This window comes from Embiotoca jacksoni, unplaced genomic scaffold (assembly GCF_022577435.1).
Source record: "Embiotoca jacksoni isolate LCO1_2020_lvr unplaced genomic scaffold, fEmbJac1.0.p SCAF_15, whole genome shotgun sequence".
In the NCBI taxonomy this organism is placed as follows: Eukaryota; Metazoa; Chordata; class Actinopteri; family Embiotocidae; genus Embiotoca; species Embiotoca jacksoni.
This window is the reverse complement of record NW_027185285.1, coordinates 8,147,382-8,173,700: the sequence shown is the minus strand read 5'-3', so window position 1 is coordinate 8,173,700 and position 26,319 is coordinate 8,147,382. Positions and strand designations below refer to the sequence as shown.

General features: G+C 39.2%; 1 protein-coding gene across 2 annotated transcripts in view; it reads left to right on the top strand.

The window, feature by feature from the left end:
- The first annotated feature begins 1,964 nt into the window (after positions 1-1,964).
- LOC138198104 (protein phosphatase 1 regulatory subunit 29) overlaps positions 1,965-26,319 on the top strand; it is a 66,555-nt gene continuing 42,200 nt past the window's right edge. The window contains exons 1-3 of one of the 2 annotated variants that reach the window (XM_069149302.1): positions 1,965-2,083; positions 4,774-4,907; positions 22,113-22,345. The gene's annotated coding sequence lies outside the window, so the exon portion shown is untranslated. The remainder of the gene's footprint in view (positions 2,084-4,773; positions 4,908-22,112; positions 22,346-26,319) is intronic. The other variant, XM_069149301.1, reaches the window with a different exon arrangement.

Here is a 26,319-nt window from a genome sequence, read left to right as displayed (position 1 = left end):
TCTAAGCTCTCTAAGTGGACAGTAAGTCAGGAAATGCCTTCTTCTCCTCATTTCTCTCTCCCTTGATCTAATGTCTGTCTTCTGTTGTTGTTTTTCCTTTTCCAATCTACTAATTTCATTCAGGCAATACATGCAGTCTGGGAGAAATTAGCAGATCAGAACTGAACAAGTGCAGTTTAGATGGGATTATTAGAAATGCTGTACCCTCCTATTTAAGTCCAAAAATACTTTTAATGAAGGAAATCATCATTAACCATTACTAGTGGTACCATAACTATGATATACAGTGTAACCTCATGTGTGTGGTAGCACAGGCAGTAACTGGCTCATCACACAGGACTACACATCCTCCCAGAAGCAGCAACAGATAACAGACTTGTTAAGCATCATGCCCGGACAAGACATTGCGCTATTGTTTAACACTACAGGCACTGATAATGAGAAAATATGAATTAAGTCTCAGCACCACAGAAGTCTCTCAAGCTAATAGTCCTCTGCTGACAGTGAAAAAAGACAGCAATTGAGAGGGAGCGAGTTAATGAGATGAAGAATACAAATATGTTAAGATATGTCCGTGTGCGCTAGATTTTGTGAATAAAACAGATGAGGAGACCAAGAAAAAAAGCAAGTGAGAAATAAGGGGGTGGGGGGTGGGTGTTAATTGAGTATGATCACACCATCAACATATTCCTTCATGTGAAACAGGCAGAATCATCTGCTGTTCACACCTGCAGAAATTCAGCAGGGCCTTCTTGTACCTCTGGATTTCCCCACAGCTTGATTCACAGACTGGTCGGAAAAACACCTCCGATCCTACTTCAACTTCAACTTCAAATGTGTTTGTGGACAAAATGGATAGAAATACATTACAGGTATAAAGAGAAGAAGGAGGAGACATATAGTAGCGCGCGAGTCAATAATAGACCAGGCTTTGATCTGTTTTATGCAATCGGACCCATTTCAATGTAAGTTTGAAACAATATTGCAATAAATTCATCTTTCATTGTGCATCTTTGTAACAAAGAATAATGCCACAAATAATTGGAGAACGCTTATGCCGATGTTTGCTTTTAGCATGGATGTTGTTAGTGAATAATTAACATCCATCAAGAATCGTTCATGTTCCAGAGCACTGTCCTGCTTCTTTTTTTCCTCTTCCTGGTTCCTGGTCAACGTTTGTCTGTTGCTTTATGTCTTCAAGGTCTGTTCCGTTCCTGGTCTTCATGGATTGAAAAAGATTATGAAATGATATGTGCCGAACTAATAACGTAACATCACTGATGGAGTACTGGGCAATGTGGAGAAAATAAAATATATTTGAGACCAAATTCCTTGATATAGATATTGCGGCAATATTATAAGGATGACCATCAGTGCCTTCACAAAATATTTGCAAATAATGTTTTTTGATAAATAATCATCAGCAGTGTGGCTATAATGACTATGTAGGTATAGGCAAATGCTGTAGTAGAACAGCTAGAACAGAAAATTGCATCACTTTAATGCAACGCGGTCTTTAAAAACCAGGAAAAGAAAACCATTATGTGATATCCACAATCCAAGGTAATATTCTCATGATATAATGTCAATATATTGTCCAGCCCTACGCTGAAGTGCGTGTGTCTCTGTCAACCCCATGTATGACTGGCATTAAGTCTGCTCCACATGTTGCCTTAATTATTTATTCAGTATCATATCAATTCCCTATAAAAAAAAAAAAAATAAATAAAAAAAAACACCACAGCATTCAACAAATGTAAGTAAAGGTAGACAGTGTATCTGCAGGTATTCACTTGACTTAAAAATAAGCCAACTGTAGAGGCATATGCCCACTGCAGTTCAACTGTATTACTCTACACAGAGGTCTATGCATCCTCCACCTCTCTCGCTCTCTCTCACCCCCTGTGCCCCCCCTCCTCTTTCTCTCTCTCTCTCTCTCTCTCTCTCTCTCAGTCATCCTCTCCCGCCGCGGTGGTGAGCCTGCGACGTTGGATGAAAAAAAAAAAAAAAAAACAACAAAAAAAACCATCTCCCTCTTTGCTCCAGCCAACGGACGCATTATTTGGAAGAGAAATAAGCGAAGGTACAGTACAAATTATTCATTTTTTATCTTAAAAAGCATTTAAAAGTTATTCTATGTAGCCTCGGTGTGATCAAATACAACCAATGCAACGGATACGAGCGACGGCAGAGCCAGAACGCACCTGCACTACCGACTCCAGCGCAATAGGCTGAGTCCTCTTGGTGCAACTGAACCCCCATATGGTTGATTTTACGAGGGCTTGAAAGCGTGTTTTCTCCGTGCGATTTGGTTTATCTGCGAATTCCGAGCAGACTTTAATAGTATTGTACGTGCACGGAATTTGATTCTGTCACCGGGTATCACATTTTCCTCGTTTTGCTACAGTTGTTGCTGCAATACCACACCGCGCTACTGCACGTCTGGGTTTACACGCTGAACAGAAGTGATTCAAATCTGTGGCCGTAGATTTAAAGTGTCACATGAAGCCAGGCTGGTGTTCACGATGGATTCTGCGGAGATAGGATGGCCGGGCAGAGTACGCGCCATGGACAGATGTGCCGAGAAGGGATTTAGTATCAAGAGCGGAATCACGCAGGGGATAAAACTGGTGATGCATGCGCGCCCGCGCGCGCGCGCGTGTGTGTTCTAGCTTGTGTGTGTGTGTGTGTTTTTTTTTTTTTTTTTTTTTTTTTTTTTTTTTTTAGGGTAAATGGCCCAGCTTTCCAACAGTGTTGACTACTCCGTCTCATGACAGCCGCCACACTTTACCTGCAATGAGGGCTTTGGTGTAAGCTGCCCTGTGCTAGTGCGTGCTTGAGTTACTGAGAGAGAGAGAGAGAGAGAGGGAGGGAGGGAGAGAGAGAGAGAGAGAGAGAGAGAGAGAGAGAGAGAGGGATCGAGCGAGAGAGAGAGGGAGGGAGAGCGATCTCCTGCCGGCAGCAACAGTGTCCGACTACTGACCGATGGACCACACAGATTTCTTCGCCCACACATTTTGGACTGCCAGGCTGGAGATAACGCGTAGCAGCTGTGAACAACATTTTAAAATGATATATCACATTGGTCGGTGTCTGTAGACCGTGAAAGCCCTATGCGTCAATTAACACATGCAGTATTTGTGTCTTTAAATGGGGCGGTGGACAGAGTGCAGTGTTTCAGCACCATGGACAGCGAATTGTGCTGACCAGGCGCAAAACAGGATTTGGTGGGCACCGCATGTTGGTTCAAAGATATGATAAGCGTGTACTTAAACATGATCCGCATGCGTAATATCAAGTCACAATACTGGAAGGCAGCTCTTTTGCCACTTAGTAGAGAATAATAACAGGATAGAGGAGACAAAACAAGAAACCCTATAGATGGAATGTTTCTTGTGTTTTTGCAAGTCCATGAGTTCAGAGGCACTGTTGATTTAGTCTGAGTGTGGTCAATACTTAAGTAGCACCTCAGGTTCTCCTTAAAATGCCAGGGGTATATCAGTTTGCCAAGTAGGCGGATTCCCTCTTATACCACGTGGTAAATTAGCTTTCACTGCAGTCAACAAGGAAACCCTCTCCTAGTGCTGGGTCTGGCCTTGTCCCATCAATCATTGGCCACACCCACTTGAATTCGGGAGAAATACATGTCCAACTATATGTCTTACATTATTTCCCTCTTTCATTACACCCATTTGGTTTCCCCATATTGCGTCATCCTCTCTCCACCTGCTGCATTCATTTGTCCCATGATTCCTGCTGTTGCCCCAGTAGGAATGATGAGCAGTCTCCAATCAATTGCAATCACAGATCAGTGGTGTGGCAGGAAATAGGGAAGGAAAATCAGTAGTGGAGGCAGGTCTGGGAGACCTAAATAATGACCACCTACCAACCAAACCCGCTGCTTTGTTGCCATGTAATCTTCACTTCATCAGAATACTATTGAGCTACGTTAGCTGTAATTCAGTGAATCCATAGCGCTGTCTGTTGGGGTTGATCTCAAGAGGTGATGGATGTCACACTGGTAGAAACCTGACGGCCAATTTTCCTCCTGCGTACTTGCTCTTGTGTGAAAACAATTCCAACTGATGCTGTGGAAGTCACTGTGCATAAAATAAGAAAATAAGAAAAAAAATATAACAACAATGACGGATCAGGATTGCAGCCAGATTGGTGGGAGCTTCAGAAGTTATTGAAAAGTTAATGACACGAGCCATTAGTGCTATTATATACGCTTGACCTCACTGCACTGAGACCAAGACACTTGGGGCTAGAGTGACCTATTTAATTCATCTTAGACTTGGATCCAGGTCAAAGGGAAGATGGTTCTGAGGTGCTTGCATACAGTGACGTAATGCTGCTACAGTCGGTGACAGTTTAAAGGTGTTTTTTTTTTTAACACAAATATATGTGGCATGGTTCAAATAATGAGACCAGACACCAAAATACATTTATATATTTTATGTGGGTCTTTTATTTCCCCCAACTGCACTCTTGGAGAACAGCGAGCCAGCGCTATTTTATTCTGACTCTATGACAAAATATGTTCCTGTCCTACACTCTTACATTGGTATTCAAAACAATAGGGAAATACAGAAAAGTGCAAATAAAATATCAGTCATTAGACAAATAAATAAAACGTGTTGTTTTATGGTGAAACTCATATACTCAGACATCACATATCTGCCACAGTCATCATCAAAACACAGCAAAGTAGTTCCTGAATTATTCACCTTTATGTGACAGTAAACTAAAGAGTTGTAAACATATTTGAAGGTACCTGTGGATCAATGAAGAGACATACGATGAGGTAACGTCTTCATCGAGCCAGCGCCATTTTGGGCTTGAAGGGGAAACTACGGTCTCTCAGTCTGATCCAAAGAAACGCGAAAGCACCATCGACTGACCTGGTGAGTCCACGATGCGTTCTAGTCCACTCGGTTAGCGTAGTTCTTCACAGTGGTATCTCCAAAAAAATAAGAGGGGTGTCTGTTTCATAATAAAAAAAAACTTTACTGTACTAGCGTTTTCAACCTGTTACAACTACAATATAACAGGAATGACAAGTGGAAACGACACTACTTTAAGGGAACAACATAGAAAACAGCAGTAGTGGCTTCCTCCTTTCAAGCAGAAACAGAGAACATCCGCATCTGTCTCGTGCTGTTCAACTCTCTGAGATATGTAGATAGCATTAACTTCTGCAGGAACACAAACATTTTCAAAGAAAAAAAAAAAAAGTGCGCGGCCTGCGTGCCAGGACAAACACACCCGGAATTTAGCTTTCGTCTCCCCTCTAAACGAGGCAGACGCATACAACTTAACACGATGTCTCAAAACAGTTAACAAACCCAATTACGAGGTGATCAGGGACAGTACCAAAAACCTTCCTGCCCCTACTTCACCCGGCTACATATACATAGAGTTTAAATACCCATAACTGCTCTTTGACAGCGTATACCTGATGAAAAATGTGGAGTTCATAAAAAACACGTTCAAAATTCAATAGTGTTGTCAAGGAATTGTAAAAATGATGGCTGGAACAGTGACTGCTTCACTGACTGTCCACACATTGCATGCTACCGTGTCTCACTATTAGCAACTGACTTTGTTTAGTTGTTTCCTTTAGCAACTCCACGTAGTAGATACAAATGCAACCTTAGACGCACAACTTGTAATCCAAATGTTAACAGAAGTGTTGCTCTACCAGCAAAATATAAAACACAGGATTGAAAATTCCCATTGACAGGTTGTTTGAGACTAAACATAAAGGAAACGTATTAGTTATAAATATCACAGATGCTGTAAAAAATGTCTATGCTACTAGTGTTGGAAAATTGAAGTAAAATAGGACTAATAACTATGCAGATATATATGCAATTTACTACGGTCATGGAAATGCTGATTGGGCTTTTAGCTAGCCTTATAATTGAGACTTTATTTGACCTTGTGTTTTATTCTCTTCCTTCACTTTTTCATCCACATACTTTATACCTGAAGACAGTTGATTAGGCTTACATACGTCTGCCACACTGAAAATATAAAGCTCAGTTAAATTTTGCATGAAAAACATGCACATTTTAGTAGTATGCCTCCCTTGATTTTGATTTATCGGGTTGCTTTACACTCTGTGCTCATAATGTTTGGATCCGAAGTGGCAATTAGGACGCTCAGCCCGTTTGCCCACAATTATTGACAATCCATTGGCAAAGACCTGTGGCCCCTACGAGCTCCACCTCTCCTGGCCTCTGTTTCCCAGCCACTCCCTCCGAATCGATTTCTGTATCCATCAGAAAGGATTATGCAAAGATCTTGAGAGGGATAACCCTTGGGAGACATTCACGCTTGCTCACTCCTCCACATCACATTCTTGGCCATAGCAAACTGTGCTCTCTTTTCAGCCTATCAGCTGTTGCAGTGCTCCGTGCAATCAATATGACAGTCATGTTTCACAACAACCGTCACTACTTCACTGCCAGGAACCTGTGGGAGGTCCCCTTGGGCAAGAGTCTAAGAGACATGGTAGACAGAGATTCGCTGACAGGGTTTCAGAAATGCAACCCCAATAACAGATTTGAGAAAACTGGACACAGTTTCATTAGCTGTTGTTCCGCGGGGCGTGGATGTGTTGATAGGGGGACACCTCCATTCTGCTATCAATGTGTTGAAGAGACATGAAAGGAGTAGAGAGCTTAAACAGACAGGGGGGTTGACAAGTAGGGCAACTCAGGGAGGGAATATACTGTATGTATAGAAGGGTCAAGAAGGGAAGCAAGAATGTTACAGTATATGAGACATTAAATACTGTAAAAGAAAAAGTAAGAGGAAGTAATGAGAAGTTAGTAAAGCAGCTCTTCACTACCACATTACCATCTGAATAACAGGCAATCGCGTAGGTAGGTACGAGCATGTCTCAAACCTGTCAAGCTCACCGTAAAATACATAGGGAGAAATGGTTCAGAAAATCTGCAGATATCATTGTCACCAAGTATTTTCAGCTGTGCTGCAGAGTGCTTGATACCCAACATGTGCTACCTGAATCCGGCTTCAGTCCGACTTTAAAAACAAAGCTTCTTTCATTTCAGCTGAATCAGCTGGTTGCAAAAGCTTTCCTTTTTCTTAATCACTTACATAGATACATGTAGCTCTATGGAAAATAAAGTGGGCCTCATGCAATGTGGGGATTGATAACCACTTTTAGGTAAAGCATAGAATCCAAATTCCAGTGTTCAGTAAACCTACAGCAGTCTTCATTTCACGCCCGCTCATCAAATGATACTGTATTTCCTCTCTCACGTAAATAGATTCACAACTTAGGGCTTCATGACTGTAATTGGAGTGACAAAGTGGTGCAATGTGACCTGACACTGACAAAACGTTTTTGACGGGGAATAGCTGTTGACTGGAAAGAGGAGGATGCATCGATGCGTGTCTGTCTGAGGGAAGCTGTTGGTGGTCTTGCGGTGACAAACGCAGGCAACATGCATGTGAGTGCTTTGATGCGTGTGTATGGACAACCGTGTCTCCCCTCAGCACAGAAAGACATGCATCACGTGTGAATATCCACAGTGTGACTGTACAAGAAATAAACTTCTACATTTACACACGCAGAAATACATGTACATACTGAACATGCATCGCATTAGCGATACATGTTTGAACCCCGCTTTTCCTAATATCTATATTTATTTAAAGAATTCAAATCAGGCAGTCCGCTCGAACTGCACTGCTGCATACACATGTGACATGCACATCTGCACATCATCTACCAAACTTATTCTCCCAACTTGGCGGTCTATTTAAGCCGCAAACCTTCTCATCTCTCCCTCTGCTGTGCCAGTTTGAGCTGCTGGCTCAGCCTCACCATCACCTTGTCATCCACCTGCTGGCTCTGACTCTGGGATTTATATTTACTCGTCAGTCCCTAATATCTCTGTGCAAACATATTCTGCTAGGAATGGTCAGGTCACAAGCTAGACGGCAAACGCTAACATTTCAAACCTGTATATATTGCAGTCTTACAGGTGTGAAAAAAAAATACATTTATTGAATAATCAAGTTTCTAAATCCATACAAATTACCATTAATTCAGAAATTCAAAAATAAATGAATGTAAAGTAAATTAGTAATATTTAGTTTTTCCTATAAATAAGATAATGTGCAACAAGTAAATATAGTATTTTGTACTGTACATGTAACTTTGGGCTGTGATCATATAGAGCAGTCAAGTGCTTGCTAAATGAGGGGTAATTAATTAAACTAGTTTGATCTTCAATGAAGTCAAATACTTGGGCGAATTCTGGATTTAATAATCTCCCGAGGAAGAAGGAGCTTGACATGACTCATACAATATGCAGCTGTTACTCTTAGGAGTGCTATTTTCAGGCTCTTACTGCAGTGAACTATGCACTAATACAGAAAGGACGTACTCATATTTTCATCGCACTGTAACATGACATTGTTTAACTAATAGATTGTAATCAAAATCACCAACTGACAGAAATAAAGGCAAATGAAGCAAAGATAAACGCATGGGAGTATGTGCTTTTTTTTAAAATCTTTATTTGAATTAATTAAAGCCACCACAGCAATTAAAAATGTATTATTGGTGATAATGAGTACAACACCTTCCTGAATGGTGAAATGAAAGAGGCAAAAATAAAAGTAGCAGCAGCATATTTAATTTGGAATTGATTTAGAATTTAATTGATACTTTAAAATTAAATGATCCACCACGTTTGGACAGACTTTGATAGAAAGAAAAATTTAAATACATGTGTGCAGAACTGAGTGACTGATGGTTTGGTGGAGTCAATGAATCTTTTGCAGAAACCTGCATGTATGGATGCATGTACAGTATATGATGAACCATGCATGTTATATCTGTGATCATCTTTCTATGTACGAGGATGTGTCTGTTTAGTGTGTGTACTGTATGAGTGTTAAGTAAGGACACCATCTGCCATCATCTTTGGTTTGTGCCAACCCCCTACCCATATTAACCCACACCCATGTTCACATATATTCCGAATCGCTCAGCATTCGAGTTTGATGAAGAAGAAAAAAAAATCTCACCATGAATGTGTGTGTGTGTGTGTGTATGTGAGAGAGAGAGAGAGAGAGAGAGGGAGACAGAAGAGGCTGAAAAAGCGTGGGAGTGATGCAGGGAGCACTATAATTGTTAGCGGGTGATAATGAATAAAAAGCACAAAGATTGAGCTGCAAAGAAAGTTGTGTTATTTCTACTTAAATTTTAACCCCTGGCAAGTTTTTTTTTTTTTCACATTGGATGGATGCTTAACATATTTTTCTGCTTATCACACACACACACACACACACACACACACACACACACACACACACACACACACACACACACACACACACACACACACACACACACACACACACACACACACACACACACACACACACACACACACACACACACACAAATATAGAAATAGAATTACGCACACATACTTGCACACACGTACCAAGTGGATTTTGGAATAATGCCTTGTTTTTTCTGAACTGCCCTAGATTCATTTGGCATCTGTGCTGCACACTCATCTCTCTCTCTCTCTCTCTCTCTCTCTCTCTCTCTCTCTCTCTCTCTCTCTCTCTCTCTCTCTCTCTCTCTCTCTCTCTCTCTCTCTGTTGTTATCACTCTGCTTTTCCTCTTACACACACACTGACACGTTCCAACGCCCTCTTTTTTTCTCTCTCTCTGTCTCTCTTTTTAAAGCTCTCCCTCTTTCCTACTCTTTATCCATCTCTGCCTTGTTCTCTCCCTCTCTCAGTACCGACTGCTAAGATCTGGGTATAAATATTTTAGCTCCGTCACCCACTCTGCATCTGCAGTTTCACAGAGACAGTATCTCCAGTCCCCCTGTGTGTGTGTGTGTGTGTGTGTGCGTGCGCTTGTATGCATATGCATGTGTGTGTACGCCTAGGCACAGTTTACTTGGATGGGGACGTGGTGATGTGTACTACTGAAGCATCTGGTTACATTCTAGTTTGTGCCATGTCCAACAAAAACCGACTGTTTCAATGTCTTGGCCACAAAAGGTGTCCAGAATGCAGTGTTTTAAAATGTATTGTGCTTTTCTTTTATGTACAGAAGCAGATGATGATTTGATGTAGAAAACAACAAAAAAAATGTAACTTTACCCTTGCCCTAAACTAACCACAATAATCTACCCTAAACCAAAGTACTAAAAATACCCTTGAGTAATACAGTCAATACATGAGTCGGAAGGCTTATCGGATGTTAAAACACTGCACTGCGGTTTGTAATGACACAAGACTTTACAACTAAAGTTAGCACAGCAGCAATAATTTAAACATTCCTCTTACAAATTAATCAGATCGTCCTTCCCTAAAATACATATAGATTGTCTGTGCAAGCTGTTTAATGCGAGCTATATTGACATTTATTGAAACCTGTAGTGGCTGGAGTAATTATGATGGGAGGGAAAGAGGAAATCTGGCGACATAGTAAATAAAAAATTCAAACTCCAGGCAGGGAGAACGTTGGGGGTGATTGGATGGATCAAACACAGGACTTTCATTCAGTAGATTGCAGTTTCTTTCACGTGCGGAAATGAATGTCAGTATTGACTGATTTTAAGTTACGTAATGCATTTAACTAATGCCATGTACGTAATGTAACTCCCATCACATACATAGCGTAACTTAGATAACTAACCTATGTGTTTTCACCCAAAACTATTCTTTTTTCCAAAGGCTAACCAAGTAGTGTTGGTGCCATAACTGATCTGCTTGTAGAGTTAAAGCACAGATGGCAGCAGGAATGACAAAAGGTCGAAATGGAACTCTCACCCTCAGTCTCAGGAGCTCAGTTTCTGGTGGAGCCATTAAATCAGTGCACAGCTGAGGGGCTGGCACATGAAGTAGATTGGGAACACCTGTTTGGACACACACACACACACACACACACACACACACACACACACACACACACACACACACACACACACACACACACACACACACACACACACACACACACACACACAGAAGGAAGGAACAGACTGGGAGGATAGAAGTGCCCAGCTCATGGTTTAGCTGAAAAGACACTACTGGTATTCAACAAAGGTTTGATGCTAACCACAGTAGTGAATGGTTCTGTTGTTATTAATTTAACGTTTAAGTTAATTTACTTGTGTAGCTTGCTTGGTTTTAATCATATGGATGTACTTTGTAAGCTCTGTTTAAATTGGCCTACCTCTGTGAGAAATGATGTGTATATAGTTTAAAGCACATTATTGCTGCTTTTCTATCTTAAATAAATCAAATTAAATGAAATGTAATTCTTCAATTTAAAAGAAATGGATGAATGATAAAATGTAAAGGGCAAATATTTTGTTTGTAAGTATTGCCATTTACAGTATATTTTCCTTTGTTTTGATTTTTTCTTAAAGGTTATCAACCTAGCAAATTCCTGACTCCACTACCACCCTATTAAAGCAAAATGAATTGGAAATAAAAAAGAGGAAAGAAAAGTGAGTTGCTTTGTTCATCCTTTGGGGTGAACCAGGCCATTTTCAACTTTGGGCCTGAGCTGAACAAAACCTTGTAAAACTCGACATGCCTGTCGCTGGTACTCTCTAATAGGCATATAATGTATATCATTGTTTTGCAAATGAGCTATTTAGTTGTTTAGATATTAAAATGTCTTGGTCCTACAGAAGGCACTGCAAAAGTTTATCATTTTGGGAGTCGGTGGAAATAGACCTATTCTGTTGTTTTAGTATGAGTACGTGTTAAAGTAATCTACGAGGACTGTGACCATAGCCACAAGCCTGTGGCAGGGTCTGTTCGGATAGATAACCTGCATGTGAATCTGGGCAGAACACTTCTCGTGTATCCCAGGAGATGAGAGATTAGATATTTTACCCTTCAACCTGCATTTTGCAGACACCTTTTTGGTATGCCCACTCATTTCTTCATATGACAGAACCATGACAGTGTTTATGTCTGTGTGTACCTTCATTCATATCTCTGGAGAAAATAAAAATCCTTTAACTGCTTAGTCACGTTTTCAGACTCAGATTCTTGAGCCATGTAGACTAAAATGCAGAAATGAGCTGTTGGCTGGAAGTAATCAATAGTCAAACAAATACTACCTCTCTCCTCGGTCAATAACAATATTGATTTTCATACATCTGCAGTTAAAACAAGCCAAGGGAACTTCATTTGTTCTTCTTTTTTTGATTTTCCAATACTTTACTGGTGTATAGTCATAGCAGAGCTGAATCACACACACACACACACACACACACACACACACACACACACACACACACACACACACACACACACACACACACACACACACACACACACACACACACACACACACACACACTCTGTCAACACTAAACACAAGCAGACATAGGCTGTAAACTGTGCACAACCCTCAGCCAAACGCACAATGCATGAACACATAAACACAATGACACACGTACATATGCATGCACTCACTATCTACAGTCATCTTTGAACCCCTAGGCAGTCAAATGGTTTTCTCAAATGCTCACACTTAATCCAAAATCTTAGATGAATCTGCGTGAGAATGTGTATGTGTGTGTGGCACTGTACTGTGATTTGTAAGCACAAAATTGCACACTTTTTAATTTATAACTGTTGTAATTATTTACTTCTTGAAAAGTATGTTTTTTTTTGTGAACAGGTTGCATAAAAGAGTAATAGCTGTATAAATGTGGAGGTTGTGTAATTGAGGAACTCAGTGAGGCATGAATATTTTTTCTTTTAAATCTTCACAGCCTTATACAAAAGTAATTCTTATAATTTTCTTGTTTCTTTGCTTCCCATAAAAATCAATAGCGTGCATGAGTCGACAATGACAATGAGCCCATATCTGTTGCCTGGAAAAATTCTGTATTCAGTGCAGGTATTTTTTTCAGACTGGCCTGAGGGAATGGGCAAGGCAGTGTACATCTCTGAAAACCTTTCCTTTGGTATTATACCACATAATGTGTTTTTTACAACTACCTAACCACAGAACAACCCACAGTCTTTACACCCACTAGTTTTAAATTAAACTTATGTTGCTGCAGGAAAAGTAACTCCTTAAGACATATGAATACAAATGTTATCAGAGACAAAGAAATTCTCCAGTTTGCATAAATGAGATACAGAGTTACTTTAAGAAAATAGAGACTGGGAAAACTGAGGTAGATTCCTTTGTTGTGTAATTGATTCATCTGTGACAAACGTAGATTATGTCTACGTTAACCTCATATCGAGAGAGATTATCCTGATGTCTTTTTTCTGCATTGGTTTCAATAATCCCTAACTGCATGACCATGTTTTTGCTTATTTTTAGAATTATTCTATAATACTGCAGACTCTTTTCAGTGTGTACATGTTAATACAGCAGAGGAAACTAGGAAACAGTTGTATAAAGCAAAACATCTATTTCTCCATTTCTGAATTTAGCTAAAAATCAATTGATATCGTCTCACAATAAATAACTTGGTTCAGTCGTTAAAATTAGAGCCCTTTTTATCTCAACTGCTATTTATAATAGTTGAACCCTTAACCCCAAATAAGAAACAGTAAAATGTTATTACGTAGCATAGAGAATATTGTATAATAGATCATAGTGTCTCCCTATTATAATTATTAGTGTTAGACAGTTACACATAAAGGCATTCAAATAAAATTCATATTTTTTTTTTCAGTTAGTTATCCCTGTATCCCTCTGTTACTTCTATAGTTATAGTGGGTTTATTGGTTTTCTGTTTTACCAGGAGTTTAGTCGAGGGCTGACAGACGTTTGGTCTTTCTGTGTTCAGTTCATAGACTAGTCTGTGAAAGTGCATTCCATGTGAGTGCGGGTAACTCAAAAGTTGACTAATTTCCATATTTGTGGTCGTCTGAGCAGACCTGTTAACTTTAGCCATCGAGCCTGAATTTATGGACCGTGTGGCAGTCTGTTAGGCCCGGGACCCACTGGATGTGTGGCGTGTGCGTTACCTGTTGCTGTGTGGCGTGTTTTCATTTTGGTGTGCCTGTTAACAGATTAAAGGAGCTACTCTGCCTGCGTTAGACGCGTATCTCAGCCTCGCTGGTGCAGTGCATCATTTACATAATGGACCCCCTGGCTATTTTTCACGTGTGCGGTTTCCAGCAAAAATGTACAGGGAAATGATCTGTGATCACGTGCACTATATGATCATAGGAAAAAAAAACAGTCTAAGATCACTTGTCGGACCGCAACAAATCAATACTGATGGCCATTATCAAAGAGAAACTAGTTGATTCAGTGATAGAACCTGGAGCTGTGGCACCACTGCTGACACGCAGCCGGTATGGAAACACACACGCAACCGAGCCGCACACAGGCAGTGTGTCCCGGGCCTTAGAGTGTGAGGTTGTGAGAACCCAGTGGGCTCAGTGTTATTAAGGGTCTGTGGTGCTTTTAAACTATAGGCTGGGGTTAGGGTTAGGTTAGGTTAGATCATCAGAAAACATTTGTGTAAACTTTTGAATACCGTACTCAGCAGGTCTAATTAAATTTGATTGCAACTGTACAGTAATTTGTACAGTATAAATGCATGTCAGAAATACCACTGGCCACTAATGGAGGCCTCTATTGTGCCATCAGTATATCTCAGGTCAGCAGTACTTTATATACACATACATACTGTATACATGCACTCTCACTCTCTTAACTGTGATGCACAATGCAGAGATTGAAATATTTCCTAATGAATCAGACATAATTTAAGAATCCACCTGGAAGGACAGGTTCATACAAAAAACATACAAAAAACACACATGCACACAAGTCTTTAGAAAATGAGGTCTATAGTTTCTGATACCAGGTTATTTGTAGTTTTTTTTTGTCACATGCTGTCACTCCTTGTCCTCCTATTCTCTCTCTGTCGCTCTGTCTCCCTTTTTCTCTCACTCTCTCTGTCTCACCCGCCTGAAGCTCTATAGTGAGTAGCCTCTGTGGCAGATTTTTCCTGGCAGTACTAAGGACACATGCGCCTTGAAGGAAAGACAAAGACAGAAAGACAGATGGGTGGGCGATGGAGATGGACAGTATTTGTTAGAAGCTCAGTTTCAGTCTTTCCTCATTTCCAATCCTTTCACTCTGTTAATAATGTAGTCAAGTAGGAAGTAGTGGGAACACTGTCAAATTACCAAGCCTTTACTGACAATTTATAATTAAAGGGAATAAGTTCCTTTGAGGAACTTCTATCATGGTGTTGTTGCCGACTTACAGAAATGTTGAGGTTTCTTGTTACACTGTTCTTAGGGGAAAAATTTGAAACATTCATGCATGTTTTTATATGATTTCTGTGTTGAATTGGCCTCATTTAAACTTTAATTTGCAATTAAAAGTCCCATATAAACAACAAGGCTGCGTAACCTGCAGGAACCAGACAAAGTAATTGCTTGTTTCAGCCTGTGGCATTATTACCTAACTATTAGTGACACATCCACCAGATGTGGGCTCCTTCTCACCCTTTAGCGCAGCTGGTGCACCTGCCTCCCCCAACTCTGAGACATCACCTTGGTTCTTGACTCACACACCTGTTCTGCCCAATGTGAATCACTTGATAAACTATTGTTTGCCTCGCAATTCAAATGATGTAAATACCAACACCACAGCAACAATAGCTCCATACTTTGTAAAAAGAGTCATCTATAGGAACACAAGTGTTGAATAATTATATGCTGCACCATATTTTTACTGTAAGAACCCAATGAACAAAATGCCTACAAACCTTTAGTCTTAGTAAAATATTTCAGTATGTTCAAAGCATGTTTACATAACCAATGGATGCGTACATATAAAGAAATCATATTTTACAAGGCTTTGTGAGCAGGTAGAACTAGACAATGAAGGAATTGCTTAAATTAAAGCACCTATAACTAAATTATATGTTGCTAAAATGGACTCATTATATATCATTAGTTTAGTAAAAGTATAATCACATATGACGTGTTATGTTTAACTAGGCTAAAAGGAAACGTAATGTGGCCATTCATTCTGTAAGTTCAAATGGTCATAGCATACGATGATAAGGAGCATTGACTGAATTTCAATATACATATTGAAATATATGATTCGTACAGGAACTGCCTTCTTGTCCTCACAAAAACCATGCGGCATGAGGCATGATAATTAGATGTTTGCTAATCACATTACCAATATAAATTGTCCATATGAACACGACACAACTGACTACTCTTGTTATTTAATTCTGTGTAAAATGATTTCATTCTCCATTATTTTCTTGTTGATGATACAATAAATGTATATGCAGCAAAGTTCTAGGAAGCATTTGAAGCATAATTAGGTATCTTCCATTGCTTTTTCAACCACCAAAACATTTACATAGTTAGATCACAAGCTTGCATATCACACTTCACCGAGAACTGGAACAAGTTAATTAAGAGTTATTTGCATAAGATGCAGATGGAGAGGTCGAGACTTTCTCAAGCTCAAGAAATGATTGGTCTTAAATTAGAAACTTGAGTTGGGTAAAGCATAACTGTAATAACAAACAGACGTAAGAGGTTCAAAACATACTTCATAAAGTATGCAGAGTGCAAACTGTGCGAAGTAGTATGAAGCCTGCGTACATTTTATTGTTGAAACTTTAACTCAGAGCAGGGGGGAATAATTTGGTGTAACTTTTGCATGCAGGAAGGCGAACCCTGGCATTAAAATGGCTAAATTCCAACAAAAGACCAAAAAGAATCAAGCTCGCCTGCCTTATTACATGATTTGAATCGTTGTCAAAACTGCCATTTTCAGCATGTAGGTCAAAAACAGTAACAAACAGAAAGCGAAAGGGGAGGAGAATGCCAGCCAATGGCAAGCTTATACCCACACAATGATTATGCAAAGTAAAGCAATGAGTATTTACTTTAACGTAAATGACACTTTGATTGGTCAGCTGATAACTGCTGCTCTGAGTTGTAGTTGCGTTCAGTCTTTTCACTTCAAAATCCAAATGTCCATTCTGCAAGCCTGCCATTCTTTCAAGGAGACAACAACTCATGTAAAATGCTTAATTTCAAATGGCTTTGATATGAAAAGCCTTTGAATGACATGGTGTTAATGTGCCCAAAGACTCCATTCCACCGTACAGCAGGCAAAATGTCTGCAATCATTTTCCAACATTTAAACAACATTTTACACCTCCTTTCCCTCCTTTACCATTCTCCACCATTGCTCTCTTGTTCTTCAAACCTCTACTTAAATCTGAACTATTCACCTTCTCTTTTCTCCTCTTTTTTTGGTCCTTTTTCCCTCACACATAATCAGTACTATCCCTTCCTTTTTATGCATGCACACTGGCAACAGCTGTGGCCAGAGGCATTATGTTTTCAAGTTGTCTGTCGCTTTTTTGTGAATGCAATATCTTAGGAATGCCTGGAGGGAATTTCCTCAAATTTGGCACAGACGTTAATTTAGACTCAAGGATGCACTGATTTGATTTTTGAGGCAAAGGGTCAAATGTCTCCGGGATTTCACAGAATTCTTTCATAATCAAATTATGAAAATATTCACAGATTGGGACCATATGTCCCATTTGAACAAATACTGAAGTAGTGACACTAATCATGGGTGTCCATCTTGAAACTGTGCTGACTGTGTAGATCTTCGATGCCGTCAGGTTGTAGATGTGTGTGAATCATTCACGTTTTAGAATTTGAAGCTCTGTCACAGCAACACCCATACTTGAAGCATCGTCTACTGTTATTGGCTACAACTTTTTCTTCTATCAGAATCAGATTTATTGGCCAAGCATGTGAACACATACAAGAATAGCTTCAAAGTCTTCACTACATACCATATGAGTCTGGACAGATATGGATATAAACTGCAAATTGACTGGTTGGAGGATGCATACAACAACAAGGCGGTATTTCTAGTTTTCTTATGCTGAAAATAAAAAATGGAATAACATGTGCAAACACAATGACACAGCTTCCCCAAAACATGAGATTCTGTAACTAAATTGTGTAACCCACCCATTGACCCATGAGAGGGTGTGGGGGCTCTTAAAACGCTGACTGCAGCTACTTATGAGTAAGACTTTCGTTTGTGCGTGTGTTGTGACTGATTCATTTCCAGCCTTATCATTGTGTCAGCAGATGCTTTTCTTTGATGTGAATATGAGTGGGAGAGGGAGAGAAATATTGAAGATACACTCATATATGCAAGAGAAAGAGAAAAAAAGACAAGAACTGCTGCACGTGTCAATAAAATTGAAGACAATAATAGCCAACTGACTCCAAGTCCCAAGAAGGCCCTGTTCATGCCTAACTGAAGTTGTGTAAGTGATCAAAACAAGTTTGACTTATTTCAATATTGATGTGAATTGTGTATGCATCATTTGGCTATTTAAACACACTGGAAGCTGAGATAGTAGTCAGACATGGTGTCCATCCATTATTAAGAATGCCATTGAGACCAGCGAGAATACACACAACTACATTGCCTAGTGAGGGAGAAACACATGATATCTTCGTCTGTGTTGGAGAATGAGGAAATCCCACGAGTACTTGCTGGATGCATTTTTTTTAGGGTTTTGATCTCTTTCTTAACTCCAGCGATCTTTACTGACCAGTGGAATAATGAATAAACAACATGAAAATGTAAAATTCTTGCAGTTCAATATTTCGCATCAACACTATTCACACCAGCAGCAATACAAATGTGCGACCGTTGCGACATAAAAAAAATAAAAATAAAAAAAAAGTTCAAATAGAACTGTCAGCTCATTCTTCAGAAATAACAATTACTTAAAAATGGCAAAAATATATATATATATTTTTAAATGTCGCAGCCGGTATTAAGATATACAACTAGAAGGAAAATCACCAACCAATATTTACATTCTGTGTTAAAGTATCATGACAAAAAACAACTTTTTGAGGAAACATATTGAAGTGCAAATTAACCAGATGAAAAAAAACATCCCCTGTTTGTAATGTTCTTAATCAATACCAAATATAGCCTTTTAAAAACAAATACGAGCCATATTATAGGTAAGGTCCCAGCTGCAGTCCCGAATTTTTATTTCGGCTCTTCAAGATCTTTCAGTATAATTAGAAATGTAAGTTTTAAAGTCCAGACTGTCACTACACGTAAGAGGACATGGTCATACAATTTAAATATTGTGAATATACGACAAACGTTCTGCAGGATAAAAATGTATGTCGTGTCCAAAGTGCATTTTTTTTGGAAAGCATATAGTTTGTCAGACTGATCAGATTTCTTGTGCACAGCTGGTAATTGCTGCCTCTATAAACATCCCCTCAAGTTTATGGGATATCAATCCATCTTAAATAATCTCATGATAAAAACTTTTGGAGTTTATAAAATAGAAAATAATTTACTTTATTTGGGAAATGTTTCTTCTGCTGATTCAATTTTCAATTCAATTCAATTTGATTTATATAGCTTAAATCACAACAGCTTTATCAAAAATAAAAGTTTTGAGCCGAACCTTAAAGCTAGAGAGGGCTTCTGCCCCTCGAACACAAACTGGGAGCTGGTTCCACGGGAGAGGAGCCTGAAAACTGAAGGCTCTGCCTCCCATTCTACTTTTGGAAAGTCTGGGAAGCACAAGCAGGCTGAGAGAAAAGATCTCTGTCAGGATGATGTGGTTCTATAAGATCTATGAGATAAGATGGAGCCTGGTCATGAAGAGCTTTGTAAGTCAGCAGGAGAATTTAAAATGCTATTCTTGATTTAACAGAAAGCCAGTGAAGAGAAGCTCAAACAGGAGAAATATGATCTCTCTTGCTAAATCACATCAGTACTCTTGCTGCAGCAAGATTATTATTGATACTGAAACAGACAACCAACCAACATAAAACGTATTCAAGATTTATGCAAATTTTAAAGCCTTTTCAAGAAAAGTAAGGAGAATCAATGATGATGTTTGATCAATAAACACTAACTATACCACAAACAATATGAACAGCCTGGGAATACGGCAGGACTAATACTTTCTTACCTAACCCTTTTTGTGTTATTGAATGATTAATTGTCAATTACCCAGTAAAAAAAAAACAATTTTCCTAAACGGTTTTTGATGCATTACTTTACTTCAGGTGGTACAAAATGGGTAAGTAATGATCAGATAATCTTATAGTAACGAGGAAATTATTACTACACAGTACTATGTGTCACTTACTGGGAGCACAAAAAGCAGCAACTAACGAGAAGTGCTTAGTTATGATTGAGTTTGACTAGTTTGTGCCACTTAGCAGCTGGTTCAGAGTTAAATCTTCCTGTCTGTTCTCTCACAGATGATTCTAAATGGCACATTCCTTGATCCATAAGTGTTCAAAACTGCTCATTAACGGTGCTTAAGGACGAGCATGATTCGTTCCTTGTTTAGTCCTCTCTCATTCCACATTTTCTTACGTAACTTCGGAAAAGTGTTACCTGTGTCGGCAGTCAGCTTAGAAATGTTTGTGGTTTGTGTGGCGACTAAATAAGTGTATGTGTTTGATTTCTGTATCTGTAGGGTGCATGCAAAACATGCTCGGTGACTGTACTCACGTCATTTGCAAGTATATCTTATTGTGTGAGAGAGCTGATGGGATGTGTTTTCCTCAGTGTGTATGTGTTTTCATGGGGCATGTGCTCTTATCTTCCCACATGCACATATCTACTTAACTGTGTAAAGATCATGTCTAATGCAGTGATATTTCTCCGTTTAACTTGAAAAAGAGGGGCAGGATCAGCTCAGTGTTATTGCTAAAAATGAGATGACACGCTCAGCTCACTTTGGGGCAGCCAGCCAGGCTCTCCCTAACTGATTTAGATTGTCTGTGTGTATTCTGTTCTTGAGTGTGTGTCAGGGAGAGGGTGAAAGTGCTGGAGGGAGTGCGAGAGAGCAAGACGGAAAGAGACAGATAAAGAGAGGCAAGGAGCAAAAAGAGAGAGCAGCAGAAATGGAACGAGAAAGATGAGGACTGTGTGTGTGTCACTTTCTCTGACAGTTATTTGCACAAATTGTTCATAGTTGCAAAATGTGTTGTGTATTGACAGCTGGAGGTGTGCTGTGACAGGTGTCCAGCTCTGTGACTTAAATAGGAGCTAGGTAGCATCTCATTATATACAGTTCCACTTACAGATCAAGCCATCTGCCACCTTGTACCCTTCTGATGCATCATCAGCCATTATTGTCATCATTATTGTTACCCTGCTTGTCTGCATTGGTGATGTTAATTTAAGTAAACCACAGCAGCATGAAGAGTGAGTAAAAGTGAATCAGAAAGAGAAGAAATAAGAGATGGCAGGAGCGATGGATGGATGGATGGATGGATGGATGGATGGATGGATGGATGGATGGATGGATGGATGGATGGATGGATGGATGGATGGATGGATGGATAGATAGATAGATAGATAGATAGATAGATAGATAGATAGATAGATAGATAGATAGATAGATAGATAGATAGATAGATAGATAGATAGATAGATAGATAGATAGATGCCTCAGCATTATTATTAATCATGCTTGTCATGGGTCCATTGCACATTTCTTCAGTCTTCATGCAGAAAATAAACTGTACATTTCTGAAAATCCTTCCTTCACTCATACTCTCTCACCTTATTGTTTCTGTCTGACTGTAGTCACAACTCAAATTTGATCATCTACATTGCCACCCTGCTGCCTTTCACATTTCATTTGAAACCCCTGAGTGCTGAGGGATGCATTATCCATTGTTATTTTTTCATTCTTCCTCATAAAATATAGATATATTTTACCAAAAGGTATTTCTTTTGAACAATAAACAGTTCTTATCCATTTATTATGAAGGAACATGGTGGATGCTGTTGTCATGTTGCCATTTATATCAAAATTTGAACTCTCTTTACCAAATATGAACAAATTTCCAGTAAATGAAATGAGGTAATGAAAACGCACAATGATTAGTTACATGCATGAGTTTGAAATGCAAATTAACAAGTAAAAAATGTTTTGAAACGAGTCGACTTTCTTTTAATTCCAAAATGTTTGGTGATGTTTGTGATGTTTAATCCCTTTTGTATTTTTTTGGTATTTTAGCTCCAGGCCCAGTTTTGTCTCCTATAATCCCGGCAGAACCACTGAGGACCTGTGCCACGGCAGAGAAAAGCAAAACAAAGTTTGGTGTAACAGCTCACCTTCGAGTCCTGGGAAGACCTTTCCTCATTGGAAAATCTTCATGAAGGATAAACATCGAGAAAAAAACAGGAGCACTTCTGTGTCTTGATAAACACACCTGAGGAAAGAGAGGACATCAAGAAGAGAGAAAGCAGGTATGACGAAAATAATGCCTTTCCTGATGGGTATTGAATTCAGGCTCTAATTTAATTTGAGAAGGAAGTCGAACATGGACACGTAAAACGGTTTCATTTTGTAAGTCATTCACCACATCTGTGTGTTTTCCTATATATACCCAGCATATCTACGCTTTATTTACCTTTAGTGCCACACAAAACACATGCTGGTGAATATTTAACTTTAAGCAATAAAGCCAGCCAAACTGTTAGACATACAGTATGTGCCTGGTTTTCTGCTTCTTTCTGTATGTGCAGTGCATGAGTGTCTGTGGCAATTTTGGCATAAATTTTAACACTGGGGTGAAAGCATTCGTTAGAGTCTTCACAAGCATATATTATGCCATCTTTCCTGTTTTAATTGCACTTATTTTACTGGCCACACTGTCATTAGTGTTGACAGTTCTTCACTTAGCTCGACTATTTTATTCTCTGTGTCAGGCAGAGATAAAGCAAAAGACGTAATTGTTGTAATTACTTCTTCTCCGATTTCTTCCCACCTACTGTGTTGGAAAATTGTCTCTACTCTAAGAGAAATGTATTGCATCGTAACCCAACTCAATTCATCCACCTTTGTATTCATGAAATGAAGCTTTGCCACCATTTCATGGAGCTCATATACCATTATGCTAATTACTATTGTCAGGAAAGGACTCAGTGTTCCTGATAATATAGCACCACAAAAAAAAAAGGTCACAAGTAATCATCGGTATTGAAAAATGTATGAAAACATATATACACATGTACGAGTGTGAGCATTCGTGTTGTAAGTGTGCACATGGATGGCCTGTACCTTGTTTTAGACAAAGTATTGATACATTGAATCCTGAATTGTCCTTTGAAAGTAGACTGCTTTTTAAAAACAAAGTAACGAGTACAGATAGATAAGAGAGAAAAAAATACAAAACATTGTTCTGATTCATTTGGGCCTTGAATTTAATTAAAGTCAGTTTGTATTCCTTATAATCAGCCAGAACTTTCTCAGAGTTTTAGTGCCTGGTCAAAATTTTGGGTTGTTTTTGCCAAAATGTTATCTCTCTTGAGCAATGAGAAATTAGAGGAGGGATGTTTTTACTTCGAGGAAGCCCTCAGTTCTGTTTCTTTGGTGACTGATGCAACATCAATGATTGACTGTACCCTAGATGCGTCTCTAAAATAGAACTAGAGAAATTATTTTCCTGGTCTTCTATTTGATAATTACATGTGCGTTGATCATTTGTATTATTTGCTGTTTGGTGTTCTCAAATATCCCAGAAAGACACCTCCGTGCTCATTGGTTAGAGGTATCCAAAATGACTAGTTTAAAGTCACAGCTTCCATAGTGATATGTTAAGTTCTGTGGTCTTTAATGGATGTGATAGAGGTTTTGGAGTGACTGTGGTTTGTTGTCCATGCTTATATATAGAGGAGGGGGAAGGCCTAACCAACCCTCAACCGTAGCCCACTATGGCCCTGTATGATGCAATGGAGAGCTGCAGTCTTGATAATTAATGGTGTTGAATTTGTTTATTCAGATGTTTTGGATACATAAACCCAGATAAGATAAAGACAAAATTATCATAATTTGCATGTGGAAATGAGAGTCTCAGGCTTGTACAGCTGTCTTCCTTACTAACACCAGTCATTGGGGAATATGGGGCAATGTAATTGTTGAGCTATGGAGGCTTATGAGAGTCACTACTCTGTCTTCATTGGGTCGGCTTTGCCCGTTGAATATTGTTTTGTCACCAGTTATGCAATCACAGTTGAAACTGAATGCCTTGAGGTCCCCCCCCCCCCCCCCCCCCCCTTCTGACTGAGTTTTCACTGGCAGTGTGTTTGTTTAGGAAAAGGCAATCCCTGCCCTTAAATTGAGGTTAATTCAAAAGCAATCCAGAGTTTAGTTCAGACAGGGGGCGTGTACGGATGCTGTAGTTGCTTCGTTGAATGGGTGTGATTGACCGAGGCTGCTTATTCCAATATAGATTCATCAAATTGGACAATTATGTCAAAGTTCATGATTATGGTCAGAGGACCAACTCCACAGTACAAGTTGTGCGTGCTCTTTCACAATGGGAGATCTGACAATTCAACAGTCAGTTTGTTATTTTCAAAATTTAGTTTGTCCCAAGATTTATGGTATGAACATGCTAATTTAAGTGAGGCTTCTAACTGCAGTCGGTAACAGATTTCCTACTGCAAAATTTAGAGAATTTTGAAAAGCCTGTCTAAAAAGTTGTGACTTCATTGGAAACATTTTGTGTGTGTGTGGTTTTGATAATTTATAACAATTTAATAAATGAAGAAATATATATATAGATTGAGTAGAAAAAACAATAAGTTGATTGTTTATGAAATTAGTAGTCTTGAACACTGTAATACTTACCTGTAAAATGTACATTATGTTGTGTTATGTAGCTGTTGCTTTTAGAGAAAGAAGTGTAAACAATGTTGTGTAAGACTATTATGAAAACCCCATTTTAAACCCACAGTGCAGTACTTTTGTTCCCTCTTTTTGACAGTGAGATTAATTACAAAAACCCTGTTGACATGTTCTTACATCATATGCCTGTTGCTGCTGTAAGACTGCAACTGTAAAATGATAGATGATAGTTTTGAGCATCACAGCCCCGCGAATTGACACATTTTGCCATCAACGTTTGATGGATTCCGTCCGATTAGATATGGAAAGTCTAGGAGACCTGTGTGATTGAATCATTTTGCCCCCTTCCCAGTTAGCATAGGGCTAAACCAAAAGTTAGGCAGCTTGGCTATCATAAATCTGTTGTGCATGCCCACTTTGCATTCTTCGTGCATTCTCTGCATGAACATAGTGAACATTTGTTTATATATAAAAGTCCCACACTAAAGGTTTAAGTCAGAGTTTGGTGATAGAAGTCAGCTGACGTGCTCTTAGCAGTTTAAACAAGATTCCTGTTTTGCTGCTTCAGACGCACAGGGATCTTGGACATTGATTTTACTTGTTGGAAACTGTGGGACTTTGGCACACACAAATGCTTTGGCTCTATTGCTGTCAATCCTCCTTCTCGGGCTGATTCAGAATCTCTGTTTTCACTTCTGACAGCTAAGCTGTGTTCACAGTGACTTTGACTGGTAAATGTCTAGTTTTGTGCTGCTGCATTGTTTATAGTGACACATAAAGGCACCAGCACTTCAAGGGAACGTTGCATTCTTTATCCACTATTCAATGATTGTTTACACTGACATGACTATATGGCATGCACAGTTCCTCATCTCGACCTGCTGCGCCCTCTTGGATGCACCTGTGCTCTGACAGATGTTTTCCTTGAAATCATGCTGAACATAATGCCTCCTCAATGATTCATGTTATATGTTTTTACTTTTGTTTTAGCACTGTATTGTTTGCCTCCACTGAAAGTTCATTTTGTGTACTCATTTTCTTCATTAGAGATCTAGTTAACACATTTTAATGCCCGACAGCTGTGGCCAAAAAGCTGTTACTGATTCTTAATTATTTTGTCATTTGTATTGTGACTACCACCTGGAAGTCACATTATATCACTGCTTACAATATAATCATTGTCCTGTAAGTAAGGAGGGAAAATAAAGGCTAGAATTATTACAGTAGATCTTGTATATATATTTATTTAACAATGTGTGCACACAGTGACCTCTGCTACTCAATGTCAGACAGGGTTTCAAGCTAAGATTCTGTGTGGAGCACTTTAATTTCAGCATACACTCATCGTCTCTGTGGGCATGACAACAATGTCCTTCCATGCACCACCAGTCACAGTGAGCTCTATAGCCTCTCCATTGGAGGCGGTGGTGCTACCTCATCACAGGGAAACCCTTGACTCACAGCTGCAGTGCATTTCTCCCTTATTTGAATACATCTTTAGCAGTGAATACAGGGACTGCTGAAATGTTAACTGCAATCGAATAAAGTTGTAAATATTTGTCATGACGTGTTAGACACGGTCAGTCTCTAT